Source organism: Pituophis catenifer, unplaced genomic scaffold (assembly GCF_029215685.1).
Source record: "Pituophis catenifer annectens isolate HBS135680 unplaced genomic scaffold, rPitCat1.0.hap2 SCAF_27, whole genome shotgun sequence".
Lineage (NCBI taxonomy): Eukaryota > Metazoa > Chordata > Lepidosauria > Squamata > Colubridae > Pituophis > Pituophis catenifer.
Genome location: NW_027256907.1, coordinates 434,123 through 451,565, shown reverse-complemented (window position 1 = coordinate 451,565; position 17,443 = coordinate 434,123).

Sequence of the window (17,443 nt, the reverse complement as noted above, 5' to 3'; positions counted from 1 at the left end):
TCGAAGTGATGTCCCAGTGTCTGGAGGCCGTGCAGGTCTGGATGGGGAGGAACAGGCTTCGGCTCAACCCTTCCAAGACCGAGTGGCTGTGGATGCCGGCGTCCCGGTATAGCCAGCTGGTGCCATCGCTGGCTATTGGGGGCGAGTCTTTGACCCCCACAGAGGGGGCTCACAACTTGGGCGTCCTCCTGGACACACGGCTGTCTTTAGAAGAGCATATGACGGCCGTGGCCAGGGGGGCTTTTTATCAGGTTCACCTGATACGCCAGTTGCGCCCCTTTCTGGATCGGGACTCCTTGTGCACAGTCACTCATGCCTTGGTTACGTCACGCCTGGACTACTGTAACGCTCTCTACATGGGGCTCCCCCTGAGGAGCACCCGGAGGCTCCAGCTGGTGCAGAATGCGGCCGCGCGGGTGATTATGGGAGCGACGTGGCGCTCCCACGTAACACCTCTCCTGCGCGAGCTGCATTGGCTCCCGGTGGTCTTCCGGGTGCGCTTTAAGGTGTTGGTTCTCATCTTTAAAGCGCTCCATGGCTTAGGGCCAGGGTATTTGCGAGACCGCCTGCTGCTACCGATAACCTCCCACCGGCCAATACGCTCTCACAGACAGGGCCTCCTTGGGGTGCCGTCGGTCAGGGAATGTCGGCTGGCGGCCCCCAGGGGGCGAGCCCTCTCTGTGGGGGCACCCGCCCTGTGGAATGAGCTGCCTCCTGGAATACGATTGATCCCGGACCTCCGGACCTTCCGTAAAGCCCTGAAGACGTTTTTATTCCATCAAGCCGGCCTAGCCTAAATGGTTTTTAATTGGGATTTTAAATTTTATGGATTTGGGGTTTTAAATTTGGTAGCCAATGATTTAATTCTTTTAATTATCTTAACTTTTGCATTTGTATGTTTTTTAATTTTGGCTGTTCACCGCCCTGAGTCCCTTCTGGGAGAAGGGCGGTATATAAATTAAATTAATAAATAAATAAAAATATTAACTTATTTGACAGACTTTCTATGGATAAGTATCCTAGATTGATTGAGTCTAAATGTGATATGTAGTTATCCCATGATGAATCTAATGAGTTAAGGATAACGCTTTTCATTGTCTGTTCTGATATTATTTCTCCTCTTAGATGTAATTCTGCTCTGGTTTTGTTTAAGGATATTAAATGTTCACTTATGGTGGTTCCAGATCTTAATTTGGCTGAAAAGAAATCTTTAGACATTCTAGTGGTTGTTGCTACACTTTCACTATGAAATAATTTAAACATGCATTGAATTATTTCAGAAACAGTAAGATTATGCTTAATACTGTAGTACATGGCAGGTGATATGCTAGAAATTATTAAATAGAATGCTCTGTGATGCAGGCAGTCCATTTTTAGAGTCCAAGGTCTTTTGGGAGGATTGGTTATAAAAAATAATAAATTTTCTCTCATAAAGACAATCTGAATTTGTTGACACCATTCCTGTAAATTGATGCCATCAATTCTAAGTTTTGGGAAATCACTAGGTAGATTCCCAATATTACTATTCCCACTACTTACAACTGTGGGTAGTCCATGGTCTTGTAGATGTTGAAAATTGCAGAATGGTGTGGGTATTCTGCTGATGAGCTTGAAAGGTTCTTCTTTTTCATAAAGTTCATTGTAGTTCTCTGTGTTCATCTGCGCATGCGCGTTGGTCATTTCTCTGCTGAAGCCGCTGGGAGAGGTTCTCTTTGCTGTAGCTCCCTCGTAGTGTTCTCCTTCTGATGATTCGGTCTCCGGCTCGATCTTGGGTGTTCTGCTGGCAGCTGTGGTTCGTCTCTTTTCTTTGGAGCTTTCTTGCTTGGGGTATTTTGTTCTTTGGATCGTTTGTGGTGTGGGGGAAATTTCGCAGGGCCCTCTGGGTTCAGGCGTCGTCATCATCGTTGTCCAGATCGAGTCGTGCAGGCTTTGAGGTGTTTGTTTATTTCTTCGTCTCTTTTGTATTTTTCAATTATCGGCTTTTATTGATTCTTTTGAAATTGTTAGACTTGTGCCAAATGTTTTAAATAGTTTTCTCATGGGTGTTTTGATTTCTTGTTCGGTGGATGATTCTTCTGTATCTGTTTCTGACTCTTCAGAAGAATAAATATAATTTTTGCTATTTTTTGTGTTTTTTCGCGCCAGAGTTTTTGAATGGTGCATTCTGATTGGTTCAGCTGTGTTCATTTCTGTGGCCGGTTGAAGAGAAGATGGCTGCCTTTCAAAATTTTGAGCGGGACCTCTGGTCTTGCTTCTGGTTATTTTTTTTTCGTTGTAGGTTCGCTCACCATTTTTGTATTTTCGGGTTTGGCTTTTTCAATTTCTTTTTCTCTCGCTGCTCCGTTTTCTTCCAAGAAGCCTCGGAGTTCCGCGATGAGTTTGTGGTCATCTTTTTGACTTTTTATTAGCCTCAGTATCTCCGATCTGAGGTCTTTGTCTTTTATTTCGTTTTCTTCTTGGTTGTCGGTTTCATCTGCTGTTTCTTCGATGTCTGTGGTGTTATCTTCAGATTCTTTGATTGTTGTATTTATTGGTTCGTCGATCATTTCTTGATCTGTTTTTGTTTCTTTATCATTTGCCCTGGTATTGGGTCTTTCTTTTTTATTCTTGAGGTTTTCTTTCTTAGGCATGTTGGATTTTATTGAGTCAGTTCAACCATCGACTGCTACCAGTTTGTTATGATATTTTGAGGATCAGACTCAATGATGAATTCAGAAGCAATTTCTTCAGTTAAAGGAGAGTTTATTCATAATAGGCATTCTACTTATTCTGTCAGATTTACAGTGAGAAGCAAACGTGAGGTGAATGCGCTCTCTATTTATATCAAAGGGGAGGAGTCAAGGAAGGGGGTGATTACACATGAATACATTAAAGGAGGAGGAATAAATTAACTCTTAAGATCCTGTACATATATACATATCTCTTGTTATAGAATAAGGCATTTACTTATGACAATATGGGAATGGGCTGAGGTACAGCAACTACAACTGATTCCATGAATTTTAAATAAAATTCATTATTCAAGTGATAAATTAAGAATTGAACAGAGAGAGGAAAATAATCTGGAGTCTGTTCAGTTTTTTTTCAGACTCCTTTTTGCGTCTCTTTCACAAAATCAGACCAAAGAGAGAAGCCACGGAAATTAAAATCATTCAGGAAATTAGACATATCCCCCAATATAGGAATAAATGAAAAATAAAAAATAAATGAAAAATAAAAAACTGAAAGGAAGGAAAGTGTTAGAATGGAGGGAGTGCAACTCCATCACCCTGAATGACTTACGGATCACGGAAAACAAACTGAAGAGAAGGAGCCACGTTGAAAAGCAACTTTGTATGCAATCTTTCCATTCCACTGATGACTAAATCAATGAGATGGTCTCCTGGGCTGTAGTAGCTCTGTGGTTGGTTTCCATCCTGGTTCTCCAAACTCAGCGGGCATTTCATTCTCAGCTTCCCAGAGACTGGATGGGACAAAAGCAGCATCAGAAGCAGAAGCAGGAGGTCCATCATTCATGGCGTGAATCAATGAATCCCTTTCCTGTTTCTAAAGAAGAATTAGAAGAATCAAAGGACTCTCACAAGGTGGAATATCCAGATGCTTTCCTTCTTCAAACACAGAGAAACACTCAGCTTCATCTGGAAAGGAGAGAGACGTACATTCAAGAGCACAGACTCTGCCTGTCCCAAAACTCCATATTTCTCTGCCTCCCCTGAAGGATTCGGCCAAACAGCAGAGCTGAAACTATTATCATAATTGTACTTGTCAAGAGGGATCCCTGGATAATTCAGTTAGTTCTTGCAGTCAGAGATTGTTGGGAAATTCTCTGGAGGGAAATGAAAGGGAAATAATCCTCATGTGATTCATAATAACAGGGGCAGAGATGGAATTAAATCGGTCATCTAGAATTAAGAAGTTTGGGAGCTCCATGCTTGAAAGTGGCCCCAGAGGGAATACATGGCACCTGTGGCTGAAGAAACAAATATACCTGATTTTTATTTGCATAGTGATGAAAGACAAAACTCCGGGGGCCAGTTAATGCCAGAGCCTGCCACAGATCTGAAATAGCTGCCAGCTGAGTTGGAACCAAAATTTACTTTATTTTGAAAGCTAATGCTCAAGGGCACCACACAAAAGGACTGATGCAATAGTGTGGCCAGACTCCAAGAACAAAATAAACTTTAATGAAAAACTAGTTTTTTGAACTTTGCGGAGTTAAAAAAATCAGAGAGAGAGAGAGAGAGAGAGAGGGAGGGAGGGAGGGAGGGAGGGAGAGGGAGAGAGAGAGAGAGAGAGAGAGAACTTAGAAAATAAGAGTGAAAAGAAATAGAGTAAACAAGACTGCCTCTCAGCCCATGTGGGGAGGGGAGGGAGGGAAGGAGGGGAAGGGAGCTCAGGACCCTCGTGTTGCAGATGGAAAGCTGTTATGCAAAATCCCCTTCAAACTTCCATTCTCTGAGACCAGGGAATGCGGAAGCCCATGTCCCATGTTCCCCTGCCACCCTTTCCCATGCAGATGCCAGGCAAGGGGGCTCTTGCAGGGATGTCAGACAGGACTCTGCCTGGCTGAGTGGGGAGCCCCTTTTGGGAGGAGGAAGCTGAGGTTCCTGTTGGGGAGAAGGCATGCAGGGCTGGGTCTTCCGGGGGGATCTGGGGTTGCCCAGGAGGAAAAGGGGGTCGGCCTCACCCTAGAGGTTGAGGGACCCTCCATGATTCTGAGGAAGATGGGGGTCCCCCGTGGCCCCTCCAGACCTTCCAGAGCCCCCAGCTAAGGAGACCTTCTTCATTGCAGCCTTTTCTGGGGAAGGGGCTTAAGCCCCCCTCCCTCTGCAATTCTGGGAGCTTTTGCCTCCTTCTCATCCCCCTCAAAGCTCTGAATTTTGCTCTTTATCTGACCCCCCCCCCTTTGGCTTGGCTTCTTCAGCCTCTTCTCCATCAGGCTGAGGGCAGGGAAGCTCCCAGGAAACCGTCTCTTCCCCCTCTTTGATTGGCTACATCATTGTCATGACAAAGGGGGTGGGCCAGGAATAGAAGCAGCCAATAGAGAGAAAGAGAGGCAGGACTTTTTTCGTCCCTGAGAACTGGAGGATTTGATTGCGAAATCTGCTTTCTTTTACAAAACCATTTATATTATTATGGAAAAGTAAAAAGTTGAGATTCGATTTTAATGCTTTATTTTACTGCAACGGAGGAAGTCTGAAGTCAGCACTTTTTTTTCTTTTCTCCCACCCCCCCATTTCTCTTTCTCCTCCCCCCATTTCTTCCTCTTTGTTTTTTTTTTAATTTTTGTATTTTATTCTATAATCTAATAAAACATTTGTTTAAAAAAAAAAGAACTGGAGGATTTGAATGTGAAATCTGATTTCTTCTGTTCAGATGCAGGCCAGAATCAGAAGGAGGGAAAGGTCAGAGAAAATGAAGGAATATTTAAAAATATATTTTACAAAACAAAGGAAAACTTAGACTTTGACAGAAGAAAAATAAAAAGCGAACACGAAAAAAAGAGAAATTATCAAACTCTGTAGAAAAAGTTCTTTAGCTCTGTAGAGTGTGATCCGTGAGATGTACAGCAATTAAAGCAAAGAATGATAAAAGTCAGCCCTAAGCAAATCTATTGGAGACGCAGAGCAGAAAGATCGGAAGATGAAGTGAAATTGGACGTTTAAAAAAATAATGTCATCAAACAGCTTATAGAAAATAGCTAAAATAGTTATAATGTTAACATTACTTTTTGCACAGGTTGAAAGGATGTAGAATTTAGAATTTTTCTTTATTTTGATAAAAAAATGTGTAAGCTTTCCTATTTGTGAAATAAAAATCTCACCCCAGCCATTGAAGGGAGAGACAAAAAAACCCAAATTAAATTCAAGTTTCTAGTGCTTTGTGAGTATAGAGTGTGGGCCAATCTGGTCTTTGGTGGTTTAAAATATATATATACTGGCAACAATTGGTGGCAGAGGTGGGATTGCTCCAGGAGATCTCTAGGTGCTCCCAGTGCAAAGGAAAAGAGCATTGGCAGTAGGTGGGGGGGGTGAGGAATTTGGTCCAGGGAGATCTCATCCCCTCCAGGCAATGGCATCCCAAATACCCGGAGCTTCTCCTGGGCCTTCCGAGATGGGAGAGGGTGAAGGGGAAGCTCTTCCAGGCCAGGAGACCATCTCATGGGGAGAATCCTCAGTTGAACAAGAAGATGGCATAGAACAAGGACTTCCAACCAGGCTTCTCCTTGTCAGTTTCATTCCTAAATCATTCCCTGTGCTGGAGTTTCCTTTCCTCTCTTTGCATTCCTAACACTTTCCTTCTTTCCTTTTTATTTCACTTACTCCTGTATTAACGGACCTGTCTAATTTCCTGAATGGTCTGGATTTCCAAAGCTTCTCTCTTTTTCTCTTATATTGTGGAAGTCGCTGGAATCCAAAGATGGGACAGAATAAAAACCGTAACAACTCCAGATTATTTTCCTCTCTCCATCCAAACTTGAGTTCATCACTTGAATGCTAACTTTTGTTTAAAGTAGTGATTGAAACCGTTGTAGTGGCCCCTGCCCAGCCCAGCCCCATATTTTTATAACCACTCATTGATACACAATTCCTGATCCTTATAGAAACAAATGAGGTTTTTTTAGAATTGGTAAATGTTTCTCACATTAAAAAAAATCTTCTTCCTTTTATTATAGTTCTATTATAAGGATTTAATTATTTTGAATTCCCTTTAATGGCCAGAGAAAAATTAGTCCTTCTACAAATAATGGTTTGCTTGTGACTCTGAACTCTGGTGGAGAACTATCTCCATCCCACCTTCTCAACACTCATTCAATGTCACGGTGATGAGTAACCACCATTTGCCTCTGGTTTTGGATCTGGGTTGGCTTGAGACTCAGTCGGCTGGTGGAGACAAAGAGGATTAAATTGGGAAAAAAAAAGGATTTTCTTGTTTCTATTCCTGATGATATAAGAATAACATGAGCATTTTTTGTAAAAGAGTTTCTCTATTAGTGACTTTAATATACTATGGTGTATATTTGCTGTACAAATGGTCAGTAAGGATCCCCAGCGCCTGCACAATCTCACACTTGGCCACAACCTCCCTGACAACTAAGAGAATCCACTTGGCCCTTCAGAGGCCTTGCTGGACGTGCTCTCTACTGGAGGAGCCCCTGTTCCCAGGGACGGTTGTGGGAGGAAGGACAACTTCCTTTGGCTCCTCTGGATGCAGCTGACAGGATGGACATCTCCATCCAGATGTCCACATTAGTGGGAACCTACAAACCTACAGGAAGTCCTCGATTTATATCCATTCATTTTGTAACAGTTCCAAGTCCCACGGCCATTGAAAAAAGCCGTCTATGATGGGTCCTCGCACTTATGACTAGTGCAGCATCCCCTTGGACACAGAGTCAGGATTTGGGTGCCTGGCAATCAACATGGATTTATGACCAGTAAAGTCAGTGGGCGAAACGGTGTTTGTTTCATGACTGCAGGATTCACTCAACAACCCCAGTGATTCACTTAACAACTGTGGCAATAAATATTCACTTAGTGACCGCCTAGCTTAGCAATGGCATTTCTGGTCCCAATTCTGGTTGTAAGTCAAGGACTACCTGTAGGATGCAGCAGCAGGCTGATTAGGAAAAGCTTAAGCAGGGCTGGGAGACCACCAGGAGATGCCAGGGGTAGATTGAGGAGAAGGCAGTGGCCAACCTATCTTGCTATCAAGAAAATTAGGTGGGGGCCCTTTAATGACATTGAGCCAATCAGTAAGTGACTCTGAGTCCTAGTCCCGCCTTAGGCATCAAAGGTAGCTGGGAGCTTTGAGCCAATCACCTGGAGGCCCCGATTTCAATCCCCAGGGCCCAGCTAGGACTTCAGGGCCAGACTCTATGCTGCCCCCTACAGGCAGTGACTCTTAGCTGAACCCTGGCAAGAGGGAGGGGCTATGATGGGGGGAGGGGCTCTCTGTGTCCAGGAGTTTCTCTCCTTTGCTCTCGGATGGGGCTGCTCTACCCCAGAAAGACCCGGGGGTGTGTGTGTTGAGGGTCCAGCTGGAACAGGAGGCGGCAGTGGTGACCAGCAGGGCCTTTGCCCAAAATCCGCCCTGCCTTAACATTGACAATGGTTAACGCATCGGGCTAGGAAGCAAGAGATCCTGAGTTCAAGTCCTGCCTTAGCCCTGAAAGCCTGTTTGCTGACCTCGGGACAGACACTCTCTTTCAGACAAGCCCACCTCACAGGGTGATTGTTGTGGGGAAAAGAGGAAGAGGAAGAAGAGTTGGACATGTTCACCTCCTTTAGTTATTTGAAAAAATAATAAAACAATGAAAATAAAATCTAACAAAAATAAAAACCGGCTTTCCTGCTTCTGTTTGCATGGAATCTGTCACAGCCTTGTGCAGATACAGGAATTTCTCTTCTCACAAGGAGGAAGAGTTTTTTTTTATCATGTCTTCCAATTTCACTCACTCCCTTTTTTTCAGCCTTTGGGGGCTTCGGACCCCCTCCCAGCCCTGGGACACAGCGGGTTTCCCTCTTTCTTTGGGAAAGATTCCTTCACCAATCAGAGTCTGCCTGAGCCCCATCATCCACTTCCCTCCCTGCCTGGGATCAGCTGAATTCCTCCATTCAGACAACAAGAAAAAGGGTGTTTGCACAGAACCTCTGGGTCAGCCTCCATTCTTCCACACAGAGGGTCCCACTCACTCTGTAAAGCCAAATTCTCCCTGCCTTCCTGGATGCCTCCGGCCATCGCTTGGCTGAGCTCACAGTAGGGCCGGGTGGCTGAGAATTGGGATGGAAGGGACCACAAACCTTTCCAGCCACAAGAGACTCTTAGACACAGACTGAGGCCTCCCACACACTCCTAAACGGTGGCTTTATGTGGCAGTGGGAAAGTTATGGGCTCAATCTCACAACACTCACCCTATAGGGCTGCCCCATCTGTTGTCCCTGGTGGCAGGTTGAAGATTGTAAATCCCACTCCTGACACCAGTTTCTGTGGAATCAAACACAGGACCCTAAAACTCCAATAATCCAGGCTCAGTGCAGTTATTATATATTTAGCGTCCATTGGAGGAATTTTGCTCCATAAAATAGTGGGAGGAAATATTTAGAGACAAAAGGATGCACTCATATTTATATATTCCAGGAAAGGAGGAGAAAATGATAATCATACATATGCATATTTTATTTAATAGATGATCTGAGCATGAATATTCAGAATTAGCGAGACTCAAGTTACCTCCCCAGCCTTGTATTGTTGCTACCCTCAAGAAAGAATTATTGTGTAAACAAAAGGAAATGTCTCAGTTGTGTTGCCACAGCAGTTTGGGTGAAATGTACTGAGAAATGAGGGTATCAATGTTGCTCCATACGTTCCTTCTATATTTCTGTCTTGCTAACATGCTCCCATTTTTCCAAGAAATTTGTCTCCTCACAATCTTCCACACACCCTTTATTTATTTCAAGAAAAATAGTTGGCCCCCTCATGCATGGAGAAGAGCTTGGATCATTTTCTATGTTTGGAATGTGGAAAATGTTAAAAGCTGAAATTCCTCAGTCTCACATTTACACATTTCTTCTGGCTCCTCCTTTGTGAACAATTCAAAAATTTCCAAATTTGAAACATATACATATGATTTTTTTTGACTCCTGCATACCATCTAAATGGAAAGAATATCTCCTTTCAAATAAAAGAAACTTTTAACAATTCTTTCAATATCATAATGGTGTTATATCTCATGTTTTTACATTTGTTCTGCCCATAAGATGCTCCTTTGTGTTGAGGTCTGGCCTCAGAAGGATAATGTAGCACTTGGGGATGAAGATGCAGCCCAGCAGACCAGCACTGGAGGCCAGGATGGAGAAGACCTGCACAGCCACCATGTATTTCCCTTTGGTGCTCAGGTAGGTGGGCACAAAAGTCACCCAGACACTGCAGAAGACCAGCATGCTGAAGGTGATCAGCTTGGCTTCGTTGAAGGCCCCAGGCAGGTTCCTGGCCAGGAAAGCCACCGTGAAGCAGATGGCAGCCAGGAAGCCCATGTAGCTGAGGGTGACGTAAAACATGACAACGGCCCCTTCGTTGCATTGCAGGATGATCTCTCCAGGCTGGGAGTGGAGGTCAGAGTCAGGGAAGGGGGGAGAAACTCCCAGCCAGGTGGAGCAGATGATAATTTGGAGAGCAGAAGAAGAAAGGATGATGGAGTTGGCCAAGCTCTTCCCCAACCATCTCTTCACTCGGTTTCCTGGTTTTGTGGCCAGGAAGGCCAGCACCACCGTGATGGTTTTGGCCAAGAGAGAAGAAACGGCAACTGAGAAGATGAGGCTGAAAACTGTTTGTCGGAGAAGGCAGGTGGCTTTCCTTGGTTGACCAATGAAGAGAGAAGGAGACAAGAAACAAAGCAGGAGGGAGACCAGGAGGATGTAGGAGAGGTCCCGGTTGTTGGCTTTGACAAGGGGAGTTTCTCTGTATTTAATGAAGATGATTAAAACAAGATCTGTGGTTAGGAAGAAGAGAAGGGCAAAAGAGACCAGGATAATGCCCAGTTGTTCTTCATAAGACAGGAAGGTTATAACTTTGGGGGTACATTGGACTCTGTCCTCATTTGGGTATTTATCATCTGGACACCTGGTGCATTTTTCTGTATCTGAGAAAGCAAAAAAGCAATATGTCCTTAATATTCTGTCCTTTTTTCTTGCAAGAAAAAAACTTCTCTGGATAACAGCTGATACCGCAGGCATTATCCAAGAAGTATTTCTTAACTATTTCATTAAAAAGAGCATAAGAAGGATATTTTTTTTTCTTTAAAAATGTAGCTAGGTATATGAAGTTGAGGGAAGTCATAGGATGTTAATTATTTCCTGTGTAATGTGTAGAATCTTCATAGGAACCTACATAATTAGCTGTTAATAATGAATCATATAATCTTTTTAGACAAACATCTTGAGTCCTTGATTTAGTTCCATTTAGATAAGAAATTGTGCAGGTTAAAAATCAAAAACCCAAGTGAGCTTCGATCTATCCTTTAACTTGCACTTTCATGAAAATGTTCTGGAGGGATCCAGTTCCACAAAGCCTCCCATTTTCCTCTGTGTGACCCACCTTCCTGAGTGGAGAAGGTCCCCTCCGGACAAGGAATGCAGTCGTAGCAGCAAACTGGCTCTCCTTCTCGAGCCCTCTTGACAAATCCAGGATGACAACTTTCCACACATTTGGACTGAGGCAGAGACTGAGAAGAAGAAAAGGAATGCCAAAGGAAATATGTTAGAACTCACCATCAATAGAAAATGGAGGGAGAAATGGAGGGAGACAAGTAGCCTCTGGTCTTCACTGAGGTAAATATGAAATCTCTGACTACTTCTAAACAAATGCAGGAGGTAAAACAACTGACAGATTCTTCCTTTAGTTCCTCACTTTTGCTTTCAGAATTTAACATTACAATAAAGGACTTTTCCATTTAATAAAGTCTTGAGGGATGGAATTGGAAAAAGATTTAAGTATGAAGATATATTCATCTTACAACTGAGAACAAAGTTTACTGTAAAAGATTGAATCTATTTCCATTAGATTTTTTAATGTAGAGTAAAACTATGATGAGGAAAGATCCCTCTGACCAGTAAGATCATGAAAGGTTTCCATAAAATATGGCAAAGCCACTCCACTTAGGTCCCGTCTCTTGAAGAGCTTCCATGAGATGACACCAATTGGCATGGGAGGCCAACCACCCTGGAGACTCTAGGCTTTGCCCACTGGAAATGGGACCTCAGGCTTTGGAAAACAGAGAAAAGACACCAACATTTCTCCCACCTTATTGAGCAACTTTAGCAGTGAAAGAGCATCTTGGTCGATAGAAAGTCTCTGTCTTTCAAAATTCGCCAGATGCTCACTCCTGGCATCCCCCTTGGGGAGAAACAAGAAGCCATGAATGGCCAGATCTGCTGTTATCTCTCCATTTTGGTCCAAGTACAGTTTCCTCTCAGAAATATTCCAAAATTCATTCTTCTCCAGAAAGGGATGAAACTAGAATGGGAACATCCAGGAATTTGAAAAACAGAGAACTTTGTTTCTTATCCCACATTGAATCTTTCTTCCACAATGGTCTGATCTCCAAATATGTTTAATTAGGATACAAATACGGCCATTATCTTCATAAGTGAACAAGAAAGTTTGAGAAAAATTTGTCAATCATTTACTGTCAAAATATAGAAAAAGTATATAATTGATACAATTGGTCAATTATAGGGAACATTCTAGAGCAGATGGCAAATAAAATGAACAGAGAAAAAAAAAGATGATTCATAAACTCTTTGAAAACAAGAGGTTGATTCCCAGAAAGCATGGGTTGATCAAGAAGAAAGTTGTCAGGCTAATCTTCTTCCTGGTAATCCTGATGGAAAACACCTCCAGATGTGCTAATTTTATTTAATTTTAATGCAAAATTAACAAAATGTTGCAGATCTGAAAGAACAAATCTCCCGTGGGAGATTTAACCTGCTGTCATTGGCTGGCTAGTCTGCCTGGAGCTCCTTCAAAGACGACCTCCGGAAGCTCAGCCGGCAGAGTGCAGTCACATTTGCTGGAAATAAAAAGGGTGCTGAATCACTAGCGACTCTTGCCTGCTGCATTTGCACCAACTTAACAAATAAAATAAAATTTAATAAGAGGAATATCAAGTTTCCAGAAACAATATTTATGATTAGGACACAGAGAAGGATACATGAGTAAAAAGCAATAGAAAAAATCTGAGTTTTAACAACTAGGACTTGACTAACAATAGAGTCTCATATAAGAACACGAATGATGGATTGGAAGAAAGATGAGGGATACCAAACTTGATATGCATGTTTGTGAAAATGATCTCAAAATCATAGTTAACTGGAAACAGAATCTGAGTCAGCAGGGAGATGTTCATGGAAAGAAGGCAAATGCAGCCATAAGAATCTCAGGAAGTGAACATTGTGGTTTGGGGAGACCCCAACTCAAGGACCAGGTCCCCTTGCAGGCACCACGCTTGGAGGAGAATTTGCACAAAATCTACGTGTGAACTTCAGGGAAGGAGAAATAAGCCAAGGAAGAGATCAAAGGAGCTGCTCTTAGCCTTGAGGAAAGAGAACAAGGAGAAGAGCTGAAGATCAGGAGGAGTCTGGGAGCCCCTTTTCCAACTGACACAATCTCTCGGTTGGAGAAGGGAGGATGCAGCCCTCTTCCAATCACTGACACACGTTACACACGAGTGTAAGATCTGCTCACTATTATTCCAGAGTGTCAGACACAGAAAAATGAATTCAGTTACAAGAGAGGAGATTTTAGCTAAATGAAAGAAAAAATATGATAAAAGGATGAGCTGTTTAGAGCTGAGCCAGTGAAGCAGAGAAGTTCTGTCTCCTCTTCATGGATTATCTGAGTGCAAAGACGGAGCAGCCATCAGTCAGAGAAGTTTTAACTGGGATTCCTGCAGAGAGGAGGGGTTGGGCTAGATGGTCTCAGGGTCTCCTCTAAATTTATAAGGTTGTCATGCCACAACATGTATCTATTGTGCAGTTGTTGCTCTAGCCCCACCTAGTGGCCGGGGGCAGATAAGCCTCACTGTATGGTCTGAAGCCAGACTCCCTTTTCTCTCAGCCTTTGGAGGAGACGGAAGCAGCCGGTTTGACCGAGACACATGGTCATCCGGAGGCCTCCGTCCCTCACACGGAGCATCCCTGGAGAGGTTCCAGCTGCTTCTTTGTTGGCTGTTAGTTAATGCTGCCTGTCTCCTATTTATATTTGATTCTCACTCTTTGCATTTCCTCAGTTTCTCCGTGCCCTTTTCTCCCAATGAAACACCCAGATCCACCCCAGGCTCCCTTTCACTGGAGGAGAAGAGGGGGGTTTAGCTGCCTCTTGAGCTGCACACAGACCCACCTGCAGTGGGGACGGAACAAAGGGGAAATTCCACCATGCTAATCACAAACCCACAAATATGGGAATGTATTTAAAAAAGAATACAGCATTTTCAAATGAGCAAAGTTTAATATAAAAATGCCATGGGATTTACTCTTTGGAACCATTATTCCCTGAGTAATTGAATTGGCCAGATCTGTTGAGTTGGTTCCCCTCTTTCTCCTCTGGATTCCTCCTCCAAAGGATCTAAGATCAATGGATCCATATTGGGACCCCCATACCTGCCACGGCTGCAGCCTTGGAGACCCCAAACTCTTTTCTCCCTCCTTCCTTCTCCTCCTCGATCTGGAGGAATAAGCGGCATTCAAGGCCTGGGCCAGAGTCTTCATCACACTATAATATTGATACTCATTTGGGGCCCGGATCCTTTTCCTTTTCCATTGGGACTCCAGTGGGGCTTTCTGGATGCATCTTCTGCGGCCTTTGACAGAAAAGACGTTCTTTGAAAGAGAACAGTGGAAATAATAATCTTGAAACTTTTCTTCCACAAAGAAATGGGGTTCAAAGGCATCATCCATTGGCCTTTCTTTTGGCAGATAAGCAAAGTTCAAAATACTATGGATGTATTTGAGAAGTCTATGTTTGTCCATTGAATACCATAGAAAAGTTGTGAGGATCCAGACTTTCCCTTCAATGGGTCCTGGCAGACGCATAAATGTTAAATGGAAAGGAAGAATTCTGTCCCAAATGGACACATATTCTATGAAGTGAACAAAGACATTGACTTGTCTCCACTTAGAGAGGGAATCCCTGAGGGATGCTCTTGTATATCCAGTTGTTGAGAACAGTTGTGATATAACCACACAAATTCCACTCCTGACAAGCACAGGAGGAAAAATCCTCATGAAATTCTCTCCCTTCTCTGTGTCTGAAGCAAAGAGGCCAATCAGGGTCCATCTGAAATGGAGGAGGAGCTGGACAATTGCTGGGTACTGGAATCCTTCTTTGGGATTCATCTGGTGGAAAAAGGGGAATTTCCTTTTATCACTCAGAGCCTCTGAAGCAATTTCAAGATTCATCTAAAAAAGCAATGAAGAATGCTGTTACATTTGGGATCAGATCAAGTCCAAAATATTAGATTTTAATAAATCCAACCTGGTTCTCATGAATGTATTAGAATAGTTTGTTAATCAGACATTGTTTAAAATATTAAAGACAGAATATTAGCAAGATTGTATCATAATAATGGAAAATAATAAGCAAATTAAAAAACAATAAAAATGTCAATCATATTACTGTATCACCCCTACAATTTATCACAATTAGATTAACACGTGCAAATACCAATTGGAGTATTCTATTCCAATAAAGGGCCTATTATAATTTTCGAGGATTGCTGCATCTTTTTTTGTTTCTATATCCCAGATTCTTTCTGGAGGAAATTTTTTAACTTCTTTCTCCAGTTATACAAGAAACAGGCAGACCTCAAAGCCAAATAAGATTTGTCAGTTGCATAATCCAAGTTTGGTCTTTCATTGAAGTTTTGTCTCTTCCAACAGCCACAATTTTCAGAGTCTGTCAGTTTCCATAGATTAAATTTTATGCCAATGCCCATATTTTCTGAATTTAGACAAAGCAGAAATTCTGTAAATTCCCAAATCAGCTCTGAGGGCAGCAGCTGGAGTCCTTTTACCCACCCCAAGATACTCCTCAGAGGCTGAGATTGGGTTGGTTCTGCTGGTGGTTTCTCTCTGAAGCCCCAAACATCAGATTGATGTAAGAACATGGGGGAAAACTGGGCCTCGTATACTTTAATCATTGGGGCTGAGGAAGCTGGAGAGCTGAGAGGTTTTCATTTAAGCACCACTTTCACTCCTGCCCTTTCTCTAACTGAGCTCCTTGGATGATGAGGGAGCCAAGATTCAGGCTCAGAGAAAACAACCGAAGGTAAGGAAAGGTGTTACTTGCTCTATTGGATTACCCTCAAATAGGCATTTATGGCTATGATGTTGTTTTCCAAAGACCATCACTTTTGAACTTGATTTTTTAATTATCACATAATTATTATGACAAAAAAATCCACGTCTTCTTCACAGGGCATACAATCCAATGTGTAAGTATGAGAATATCACATTATCAGTGTAAAACAGTGTGTTCCAATAGGAATTCAGCAGGCTAAACATGTGTACCTATAACAGAACTCATAACAAAATAAAAGGGTCGGAAGGGACCTTGGAGGTCCTCTAGTCTGACCCCCTGTTCAAGCAGTAAACCAGGCATAATAGCAGTAACTGTGAGAGGATCCTGGAGTCTTAGTGGACAACCAATTAAATATGAGTTAAGGGTGTGCAGCGGCAGCCAAAAAATCCAATGCAATCCTAAATTGCATTAACAGAAGGATACAATCAAGATCAAGAGAGGTACTAATGCCACTCTATAAAGGCTTTTAAATTGTTGGTACAGCCAAAATTAGGCAAATTATTTACTTCATTGCCACAATGTAAGAAAAGAGGAATTGGTTTATATATTAGAGATACAATTTCAGCAGAGCAAATATATACAGATTATTATTTTTATGGTGGAAATAATAGATAATAATATGAAAATACTTTTAATAGCAATATATGCTCCAAATGATAATCAAGAAGATTTTTATAGAAAATGACATATGAAAATAATTGAATTGGACTATGATAATATTTACATGATGGGAGACTTCAGTGGTATAGTAGACGAGAAATTAGATTATAATACACAGAAGGCAATAAAGCAAAGTAGAAAGACTCTTCCGAAATCTTTTTTCAAAATGACAGAGGAAATAAATTTAAAAGATGCATGAAGAGAAAGAAACACAAAAAGTAGACAATATACTTTTTATTCCAATAGACATTCATCATGGTCTAGAATAGATATGATTTGGACGACAATGGAATTGACTTCCAACATAGAAGAAATTGATATAGAAGCAAATACCTGGGCAGATCACAATCCAATGACAGTGAAATGGAAAGGACAAAGGAGAAGGTCTAGATGGACTCTAAATAACACAGTACTAAAAGAAAAGGACTTTGTACAAAAAATGGAGAAAGAATTGACTTTCTTTTTTAAAGAGAATAGAAAAGAGGATATATCAATGCAAAATCTTTGGGATACAATGAAAGCTTATGCTAGAGGTTTGATAATAGACTATACAAGGAAAAGGAATATTAAGAAAAGACAAGCTTATAAAACATTCTAGGATAATTACAAGAAACTGGAAAAAGAATTACAGAAATCTCCACAAAAAAAGGATATTAAAATAAAAATGGATACAATTAAATATAAAATGGGATTGATAGAAAAAGAAGATTTAGCACAAAAAATTAGAAGTCCTAAACAGAATTATTTTGAAGATGCTAACGAACCAGGTAGATGGCTAGCATATAAACTGAAAAAAGAGAGAGAATCAAGAAAAATAACACAGCTAGTGAATGACCAAGGACAAATTAGATTTGGGAATAAAGAGAAGAAAAAAATTATACAAGATTATTATAGAAAATTGTACGAACAAGAGGATATAGATGAG